Below are 9839 nucleotides of genomic sequence, written 5' to 3' on the forward strand. Positions count from 1 at the left end.
TCCCCACTAACTGCAAATATCTTCAAGGTGCTGCACAAAATAACATTGAGCCCTTTGCTATTTTCTTGTCTGCTCCATATTCCTCAGACTTGAGTTGTGCAACATTGGAGTTTGGTTAATTTCTCATCTGTCCGTTTGGGGACAAATGGGAAGTGAGATTGATTAATCAAGCAGCCAACAATTTAGCATGAGATGGTAGGGGTCAAAAACAATCAGTGAGAGGTGAACACTCAGCAACACACAGTATGAGAGGTCGGGTGCAGTACATAAAGGCTGTGATTTCCCACCCGTTGTGTGGCCCCCGTGGCCTAATGGATATGGCACTGGCCTTCTAAGCCAGGGATTGTGGGTTCGAGTCCCATCTGGGGTGTCAGTCACTTGCCCTTTGTCAACTTAATTTCTAATCTACTTTGCAAAAATCTCCATGTCTGCGTTCAGTTGATGGGAAGTGGTGCCCAACATCTTCTTGCGCAGGATTGAGGTGAATTGTATGAAAGAGAAAGCACAGTCACAATGGCTGAAAACCTGCTGAGATTCTCCTGGGGATGGCATGGTGGCTCAGTGGGTAGCATTGCTGCCTCACAGTGTCAGGGACCTGGCTTCGATTCCTCCCTTGGGTGTCTATTTGTGTAGAGTTTGCACATTCTCTCCATGGGGTACTCCGGGTGCTTTGGTTTCCTCCCACAGCCCAAAGATGTGCAGGTTCAGTGGATTGGCTTTGGGGAATGCAGGGTGAGAGGATAGGGGTTAGGCCTGGCTGGGATGCTCTTCAGAGGGTCAGTGTGGATGTGATGGGCTGAATGGCCTGCACTTCTCACGCAAGGACTTTTATGAACAGGTTTGGAGCAGATGGTCAGAGCTCCACTGCAGGACCCAGTCAAGGCTTTGCTAAGGGTTTGGCGTTCAGGTGTGTTTTCCTCTTCTCCTGTCCCTGATCTTCCAGAATCTTCTGTGGCTTTGGCCAATACGGTCATGAGCTGGGTTCACATCATCCAATGGGGTCACACCAATACCCTTCACTGTTGTCATGCCAGGAGCTATAAAGTGGATTGACTCAGGCTGACACTTCTCCAATATACAACCCTCAGTCTGGTTGGAACTGGTTCTTGTCGAATTTTTGTAACTCTTTGATCTTCGTTGCACTGTTCTCTGGAGCTGATAGGTGCTGTTTAATTTAGTTTGACCAATTTTCTATCAGGTCAAATTTCTCCAGATGAGGATCAATTGAGAATGCCTGATTTTGTTGCCATGGTCACGTGACCACACAGGATTGAGATCAGCTGCACAGTGAAGGTTTCAACAAAATCAAAACCCCAAATAAGACTTGAGCCCACAATCTCTGGTTTAGGAAGTTAGTGCCTTCCCCATGAGATCACTGGGGCTCCAACAGATAGCGCTACCAATCTATGGACAAAGCAGCTTCTGTTTTGGTTGTGTTGGTGTCAGTCTAAGCTCTATTCAGTCAACATTACCAGCCGAACCCCAGATGACCTGCATGTTTGGTATTTATGATAAGGTCCAATATGTCAATGGAAATGATTGAAATCTGGGTGTTCAAGGTTGGAACTGATGGGGCTGTGGCTATGCATTTGGGTCCTTACCTTTCTTAGTCAAGGTATTGAATACAATTGCAAAGAGGCTATGATGGAGATGTGAGGTAGTTAGGCCATCATTGGAGAACACAGATTGGACAAACATTTGTGGGAAGGCAACTGCTGGAAATCACCAGCCTCTGAGTCAGAGTCGGGGTTCACCAACAGAGTTTATTGTCCAAGGAAATCCCGGAGCTCCAGGGAGAGAGCAGCACCAACAGCACAGTGGTCAGCTGTGATTCTTCTCTCAACCTGGAGCACATGGTCAAGATACTATTATACATTTTGTGATATAATAGGTCAGTGATGAGGTTATTGTCTCTGTGACACGGCTTGTTTATTGTAAACATTCCAGAATCCTTGATCGTTTTGGTGCAATTATTGTCAGTTCCAGCGTGGCCTTTGTTAATTTCAGTGCAGTTGTTGTCAGTTTTAGCGGCTGCGCGGAAGTCCATTGCTGTAGTAATGGGCGCTAATCGCTCTTCCTGAGAAGGACGATTACTGCAGCCCTGGATATTATCACTCTGTATTGAGGCTGTATCTAACAGTTAGCATTTCTACCAAAGGTGTTGTCTGACCCAGACCCTTCGGCGGGCAGTGTATGTTATTCATGTGTATTGTCTCTCCCATCTGCCTTAAACTAATCAACTTGGTTGTGAGTGCATTGTGCTGGCATTCTGGTGGCCCCAGGCAATGTCTGTGTTTGCTCTGCTGTCTCTCTCCATTTGTGGTCCGGCGGCCATCTTGTGTGCCAAGTGGCCGACTTATGGCTCAGTGGCCATCTTGTGTGTCCGTGTGCCTAGTGTCACCCTGGCCCGTGCCATCTCCCACTTCACTTTGTGGTCAAGGAGGTGAGGATATTAACTGGAACAATCCATGCTGGGCCATTGGAATGTCCTTTCTGTCCCGATATAGGGCTGGCTCTCTTCCACAAAGGGGGGTCTCGCAATTTCGTGCAGATTTTCTCTCTCTCCAGATTATGTTTATTTAAAAAATATACTTTATTCATAAAAGATCAAATAGTAATGCATACACAGGTTCTAAATCAGTTGTGTACAGTCTATGCAGTGAGAAAAGAACCAACAAAACACTGGAATTTTGACATTTCGCAAAGTTCTGTGTCGTGACAAAAAAGGCATTTTGTACTTGGGCAGGAAGCGATCTCTGTTCATTGTCAGGCACCAAGAGGGTCTGAGAACTGAAAGGATGATGTGATCATTTGTGATTAACCTTAGACTGTGTTGTTTCCCTGTTACACCTTGGCAGCAGCTGCCCGAAACTTTAGTGCATCCCTCAGTGTGTCGTGACAGATCTTGGAATATGCTCGGCTGTAGCACTCGTTTAAGATCAACTATTCCCAGTAGAGTATTGTTACTGAGTTTTAGTGGCTTAATGGGTAAGACTGTAGATTCTGACGTAGTGGATTGGAGGTTCAATTCCCTTTTGGGGTGTTGACGTTTTAAGCCTGGTCTTTGTGGTGGCTGATTTTCATCCCATATCAACTCCATCTCAATCCAAATTGACTGGATTTTTCAACTACTACATTAAAAATCACTTGCCTGCTTCGAGATTATGGAAAATGTTCTTCAGTAGAAACTTGCACAAGGTAATTCCAGGGTTTGGGAAATCTTGGGGTGAATTGTCTGAAAGAGATAGCACAGCCCCAATGGGCTGAATGTCTGCGAAGATCCTGTTGAAGTGTCCTCAATGCAGCTTTTTGCAACATCTCCACTTCCTCCTTCCCCAGTAACTGCAAATATCTTGAAAGTGGTGCACAAAATAACATTGAGCCCTTTGCTATTTTCCTGTCTGCTCCATTTTCCTCAGACTTGAGTTGTGCAAAGTTGGAGTTTGGTGAATTTCTTGTCTGTCCGTTTGCAGAGATAGAGGAGGTAAGATGACTTTTATCAAGCAGCCAATGATTTAGCGTGAGATGGAAGGGGGAACAACCAATCAGTGTGAGGATAAAACTCAGAGAAGAACACAATATGAGAGGTTCAGGGTGCAGTATTTACAGGCTGCCATTTCAGATTTGTTCATGTGGCCCCAATGGTCTAATGGATAAGGCACTGGCTTCTTCAGCCTGGAATTGTGGGTTCAAGTCCCATCTGGGATGGCTAACTTTTAAGCCTTGTCTTCACGGCTGATCTTCTTGTCTGATGTCAACTCGATTTCTCATCTCCCCTGGAAACATCCCCAGGTCTGTGTTGGGTTTGGTGGGATGTTGTGTCAGAAAAATACAGAATTTTGTGGGGTCTGCAGGAAATGGGGCTAAATCACCCCTCTCTCTATGTCGGATTTGGACAGATCAGTCAAAAGTGTCATCTTTTTTTGAATAAAATCTCTAACTTGAAATAAACAAAAGAGGTCCCTGTTCGGTAGCTTGTGTTTCTGTGCTAACTGATCGAAGGACATCATTGTGTATCCCTCAAACAAATCACCCACGCAAGACACACCCCTAACTGCCCAATGTTTGGATCCTGAATCTATCATCCCCGGTTGAAAACCCGGCATACCTGGTGTAAGAGAAGATGTCTTGCTAATATTGCCTTCCCTCTGCCGAAATGCCCTCCATGCTTCAACAGTATCGATAACTATTGGGTTATTGCAATATTCCCTAACTGTCCTCATTTTGTCCAAACACAGCAAGTGAGTAAGGGGTCACCTTAGTCTGGGAGGTTTCAATATCTAACCATATTGAAAGAGGGTCCCCACAAGCCCAATCACTCATGTAGGATAAAAGTGAGCTTAGTTGGTAGCTTTTAATGTCTGGGAGATCCACTCCCCCCAGTCTGTGAGACAATCGCAGTTTATCTCATTTAATGAGGGGCCACTGATGATGTCAAATAAAGGGGCTGAACCAGCCGTTCAGTCTCCTGAATGTTTGCTTATCGAAAATCATGGGGAGCATCCATATAGGGGATAGTAAACGAGGGAGAATATTCATCTTCATAATCGCTATCCGACCCAACCACGAGACCAGAAGCACCTCCATCTTTGAAGGTCTTGTTTGATTTTGTCAAATAATTAAACAAAATTGGCTTTGAACAGCCGATTCAGAACTGGAGTAATGAACATGCTCAAATACACAAAACCCCCCTGTGACCATTTAAATGGGAATCGATATTCACCCTCAAGACTTAACACTTTCATAAGACCACCCATAGGCATAGCCTCTGATTTTGAAAGATTAATCTTGTCCCCCAAAAAGGTGCCAAACACACAGATGCATGCTAACAAGCGAGGGACTGAAAGTGCTGGATTTGACAAAGAATGAGGACATTGTCCACATACAATAAACTCTGATGTAAATTTGACCCCACGTCTGGAGCTGATATATTGGGATCCCTATGAATGCCCTCCACCAATGATTCAATCCTCACTGTAAAAAGCAGTGGGGAAAGGGAACAGACCTGCCGGCTGACCCAAAAAATGTTAAAATTGCTTGATCACACCCTGTTGGTGATGATTGCAGTGAGAGGGTCATTGTGGAGAACCTTTACCCATCTTATAAAAACTTCGCCCAAAACAAACCGCTCCAGAGTATAGAAAAGGTACGCCCTCTCAACTCGGTCAAGGGCCTTCTCTGTATCTAGAGAAATCACCAATCCCTATATTGACTGTTGTTGACACACTTGAATTACATTAAGCAGCCTCCTAACATTATTGGAGGATCTGCGGCCCTTTATGAAGCCCGTCTGGTCCTCTTTAACAATAGAAGGTAACACAGTCTCACAGTAACACGTAATGGCTTGAGGGGCTCTCCTGTTCCTAGAGAGATATGCTAAGTATTTACTAGACCTGTCACCATGATCATATAACCTTTGCTTTGCAAAAGTAAGCTCGTTCTTTGCTGTCTGCGTGAGCACGGAATTCAATGCAGAACGCAGCGCCGTAATCCTCTGTAACTTGGCCAACGAGGGCCTGTCAAAGTAGGCCTTCTCAGCTGCCTTCAACCGTGCTTCAAGGAGACATTGCTGCTCACCATTCTTCCGCCTCCTACTGGCAGAGTAGGAATAACTGACCCAATGGCATAGGCTTTGGCAATTTCTGAAAGGAAGGATTGGCTACTAACCGAGCGTGAGTTAATGTCTAGGAACGCCCAAAACTTCCGAGACAACTGCTCCACAAATGTATTATCCTTGAGGATAAAGGAATCCATTTGACAGTGCCTTGGACCCACTGTAACGTCCTTAATCTTAACCAACAGGTACACCGGAGTGTGATCAGAGATGGTAATATTACCGATCGTACAAGGTGCCTCCAAGTCCAGGGTTGCCACGGGGATTGGAAAAAAATCAATCCTGGTGTGACATCTGGGTGGAGACACCTGCAGATGTCCACCAATCCTTACTCCACACACAGATCCACTAATTGTTTAGTTTGTACAGAGGGAGTCGGGGGGCCTTTTGGCAACCTCTGCACTGTGGGATCCATGAGACAGTTAAAATCTCCCCCGTTAGTGATATGCCAGGCCTCTAGACTGATCAATTTGAAAACGCATCTAGCAAAATGTTGAGGGGATGACCTTGAGGGCAAGAAACATTTATAACACCATCCTCTTCCCCATTTATCAATGCTATAAGAGTTACAAACCTCCTGTGTGTGTGTCGTTAACACACTCTAGTAACTTAAATGGGAGATTCCTCCTCACCAATACAGCCACTCCCCTACTTCTGGTATTAAATGATGTGAAGTAGAACTGATCAAAGCCATTCTGCTGTCGTTTCAAATGCTCCCTATCATCCAAGTGCGTCTCCTGTAACAAAGGAATATCCACTTTCTCCTTTCTAAGACTCAAAACTACCTTCTTCCTCTTAATTGGTGAGTGACTTTCCTTCATATTCCACGTTCACCATTTAATCAAGTCATAACCTTCTGCAGTAACATTTAAATTCCAGAGAGGAGGAACTCGAACCACAAATCACTGAGCCTTAGTGTCATATGATCCATCAAATATAAAAACTACATAAACTGAAACCACGACATTTAACAAACCTACAAAACTATCAAAGATTAAAAGCAATACAAACCACCATATAAAGTGCCAATGGTGCTGAATTGGGGAACTCACCTCCTGCCCAAAGGGGGCAACTACCCATCCCAAACTGCCCATAAGTGGGCATCTAGCCATCCCAACCATTTTCTCTCCTTCTAGCTAGAGCCGTACCACAAACACAAGAAGAATAGAAAGTAAATATACCATAGAATAGCAATATGAATAAAGAAAAAAAACATTTCAGATCGATGGGGTAAATACCCCACCCATCCTCTGGTATAACTTCACTTAGAAATTGAAAGTACACATCTCAACCGCCACCAAACACAGTTTAAACCGGATTATTACCAATCGGGAAAACAAGGAAAAGAAAGCTCCAACTGGACTTCCTCGGTTTTTTAAAAACACAACAAAGACATAACCAAACAACACTATTTGTAGATACTAAATTGTTCAGATTCGGTTAATTTGTCCACAAAGTCTCTTGCCTTCTCCGATGTATCAAAGAGATGTACGGATCCATGTCAGGTTATCGGAGCACCGCCGGATACCTCAGAGAGTACTGGATCCCAAACTCCCTCAGTCTTCTCTTGGCAGAAACATTATCCGTCAGGGGGCAGGAATTAAACAGCCAGGGCTGACAAAGGAAGTCAGGAAATGTATCATAGGGAAAGAGAGAGCCTCCAAAGTGGCCAAGAGCCCTGGGAAATCAGAAGATTGGGAAGGCGACAAAAACAAACAGAGGATAACAAAGACATAGAAATAAGAAGGAGAGGATCAAATATGAAGGTAAGCTAGCCAGTAATATTAGAAATGATTGTTAAAGTTTCTTTCAATACATAAGAAACAAACGAGAGGCAAAAGTAGAAATTGGGCCATTCCAAATTGATGCAGGAAAGTTCGTGAAGGGAGATAAGGGAATGGCTGAAGAACGTGGTAAATACTTTGTGTCAGTCTTCACAGTGGTAGACATGTGCATTATCCGAACAATTAAGGAGAATCAGGGGGCAGATTTGAATATGGAAGCCATTACAAAAGAGGAAGTGCTAGAAAAGCTAAAAGGTCTAAAAATTGATAAATCTCCCGGCCCCGATGGTCTCCATCCTAGAGTTCTGAGGGAGGTGGCTGAGGAAATAGTAGAGGCTATTTTTAATCTTTCAAAAATCACTGGAGTCAGGGAAATTCCCAGATGATTGGAAAATGACTGTTGTAAACCCCTTGTTCAAGAAAAGATCAAGATAAATGATGAAAAATTATAGGCCGGTTAGCTTAACCTCGGTTGTAGGTTAAATTCTAGGATCCATCATTAAGTATGAGATTTCTAAATTCTTGGAAGTGCAGGGTTGGATTAGAACAAGTCAGCATGGATTTAGTAAGGGGAGGTCATGCCTGACAAACCTGTTAGAATTCTTTGAAGAGGTAACAAGTAGGTTAGACCAGGGAAACCCAGTGGATGTTATCTACCTAGATTTCCAAAAGGCATTTGATAAGGTGTCTCACAGGACACTGCTGAGTATGGTGAGGGTCCATGGTGTTCGAGGTGAGCTACTGGCATGGATTGGGAATTGGCTGTCTGACAGAAGGCAGAGAGTTGGGATAAAAGGTTCTTTCTTGGAATGGCAGCTGGTGACAAGTGGTGTCTCGTAGGGTTCAGTGTTGGGGCCACAGCTGTTCACTTTATATATTAATGATCTGGATGAAGGGAGTGGGGGACATTCTGGCAAAGTTCACCGATGATGCAAAGTTATGCAGACAAGCAGGTCGTTCTGAGGAGGTGGGAGGCTGCAGAAAGATTTAGACAGTTTAGGAGAGTGGTCCAGGAAATGGCTGATGAAATTCAACCTGAGCAAATGCTCGGACTTGCACTTTGGAAAAAGGAATACAGGTATGGACTATTTTTTAAACAGTGAGAAAATTCATAAAGCCAAAGTACAAAGGGATCTGGGAATGATAGTCCAGGAATCTCTAAATGTTGAGTCCGTGGTTAAGAAAACAAATGTAATGTTGCCATTTATCTCAAGAGGGTTGGAATGTAAAAGCAGCGATGTCCTTCTGAGACTTTATAAAGCTCTGGTTAGGCCCCATTTGAAATACTGTATCCAATTTTGGGCTCCACAACTCAGGAAGGACATACTGGCACTGGAGCATGTCCAGCGGAGATTCACACAGATGATCCCTGGAATGGGAGGCTTAACATACAATGAACAGCTGAGGATCCTGGGATTGTATTGATTAGAGTTTCGAAGGTTGAGGGGAGATCTTATACAAATTTGCTAGATAATGCATGGATTAGAAAGGGTGGATGTTTGGGAATGTGTTTCCATCAGGACCCATGGGCACAGTCTGAGAATTGGAGGGAGGTCAATTTAGAACGGAAATGAGGAGACATTTCTTCAGGCAGAGAGTGGTGGGCCTGTGGAATTCATTGCCGTGGAGCGCAGCAGAGGCCAGGACGTTAATTGGCTTCAGGGCAGAGATTGATAAATTCTTGATCACGCAAGGAATTAAGTGTGACGATGAGAGTGCCACAAAGTGGCGTTGAAATGCCCATCATTCACAACTGAATGGCAGGGTGGCCCCGAAGGGCTGAATGGCCTTACTTCCATTCCTATGTCTTCGGCTCATCATCGTAAGGTTTTCTTTTCTGGTTTCCCACCGCTGAGAAGTCCTGGAAAGGCATGAGCATAGAGCCCTCGTAAATTAGGGCCTTCAGATCCTTCCACTGGATTAGACTACCTACAGTGTGGAAACAGGTAACACTATGGGCAATTTAACATGGCCAATTCACCTTTGTACTGTGGGAGGAAACCAGAGCTATGTGCAAACTCCACACAGGCAGTTATCTAAGGCTGGAATTGAACCTGGGACCCTGGTATTGTGAGGCAGCAGTGCTAACCACTGAGCCACCTGATTCTGAGAGCTGCCACAATTCTCTCCTGAGCTCTGTGGTTCATGCAGTTTTTGAGCAAAGTAAAATGTCGTTCTGCAAATACAAATTCACCCCACAAATTTATATGCGCTTGTGTGTGTGTGGGTGTCTGTGTGTGTGTTCGTATGTGTGTGTGTATGTGCATGTGTGTGCATGTGCGTGTGTGCGTGTATCGTTTGGGGGGTGGTGGGGCTGTCCTGAGTGTCAACAGACAGGAGTGTTCCCTCCCAGTCAGAGAACACTTCAGCAATTCGGGACATTCGACCTCGCACCTTCCTCCAAGGGGGACTTCGGGACAGGCAACAATGAAAAGTGGTCG

General features: G+C 44.6%; 1 non-coding gene across 1 annotated transcript; it reads left to right on the plus strand.

The window, feature by feature from the left end:
• The first annotated feature begins 297 nt into the window (after positions 1 to 297).
• On the plus strand, positions 298 to 370 carry trnar-ucu (transfer RNA arginine (anticodon UCU)). The gene has a single exon. It is a non-coding gene; the product is annotated as a tRNA-Arg (tRNA).
• The last annotated feature ends 9469 nt before the right edge of the window (positions 371 to 9839 follow it).

This window comes from Chiloscyllium punctatum, chromosome 18 (genome assembly GCF_047496795.1).
Source record: "Chiloscyllium punctatum isolate Juve2018m chromosome 18, sChiPun1.3, whole genome shotgun sequence".
In the NCBI taxonomy this organism is placed as follows: Eukaryota; Metazoa; Chordata; class Chondrichthyes; order Orectolobiformes; family Hemiscylliidae; genus Chiloscyllium; species Chiloscyllium punctatum.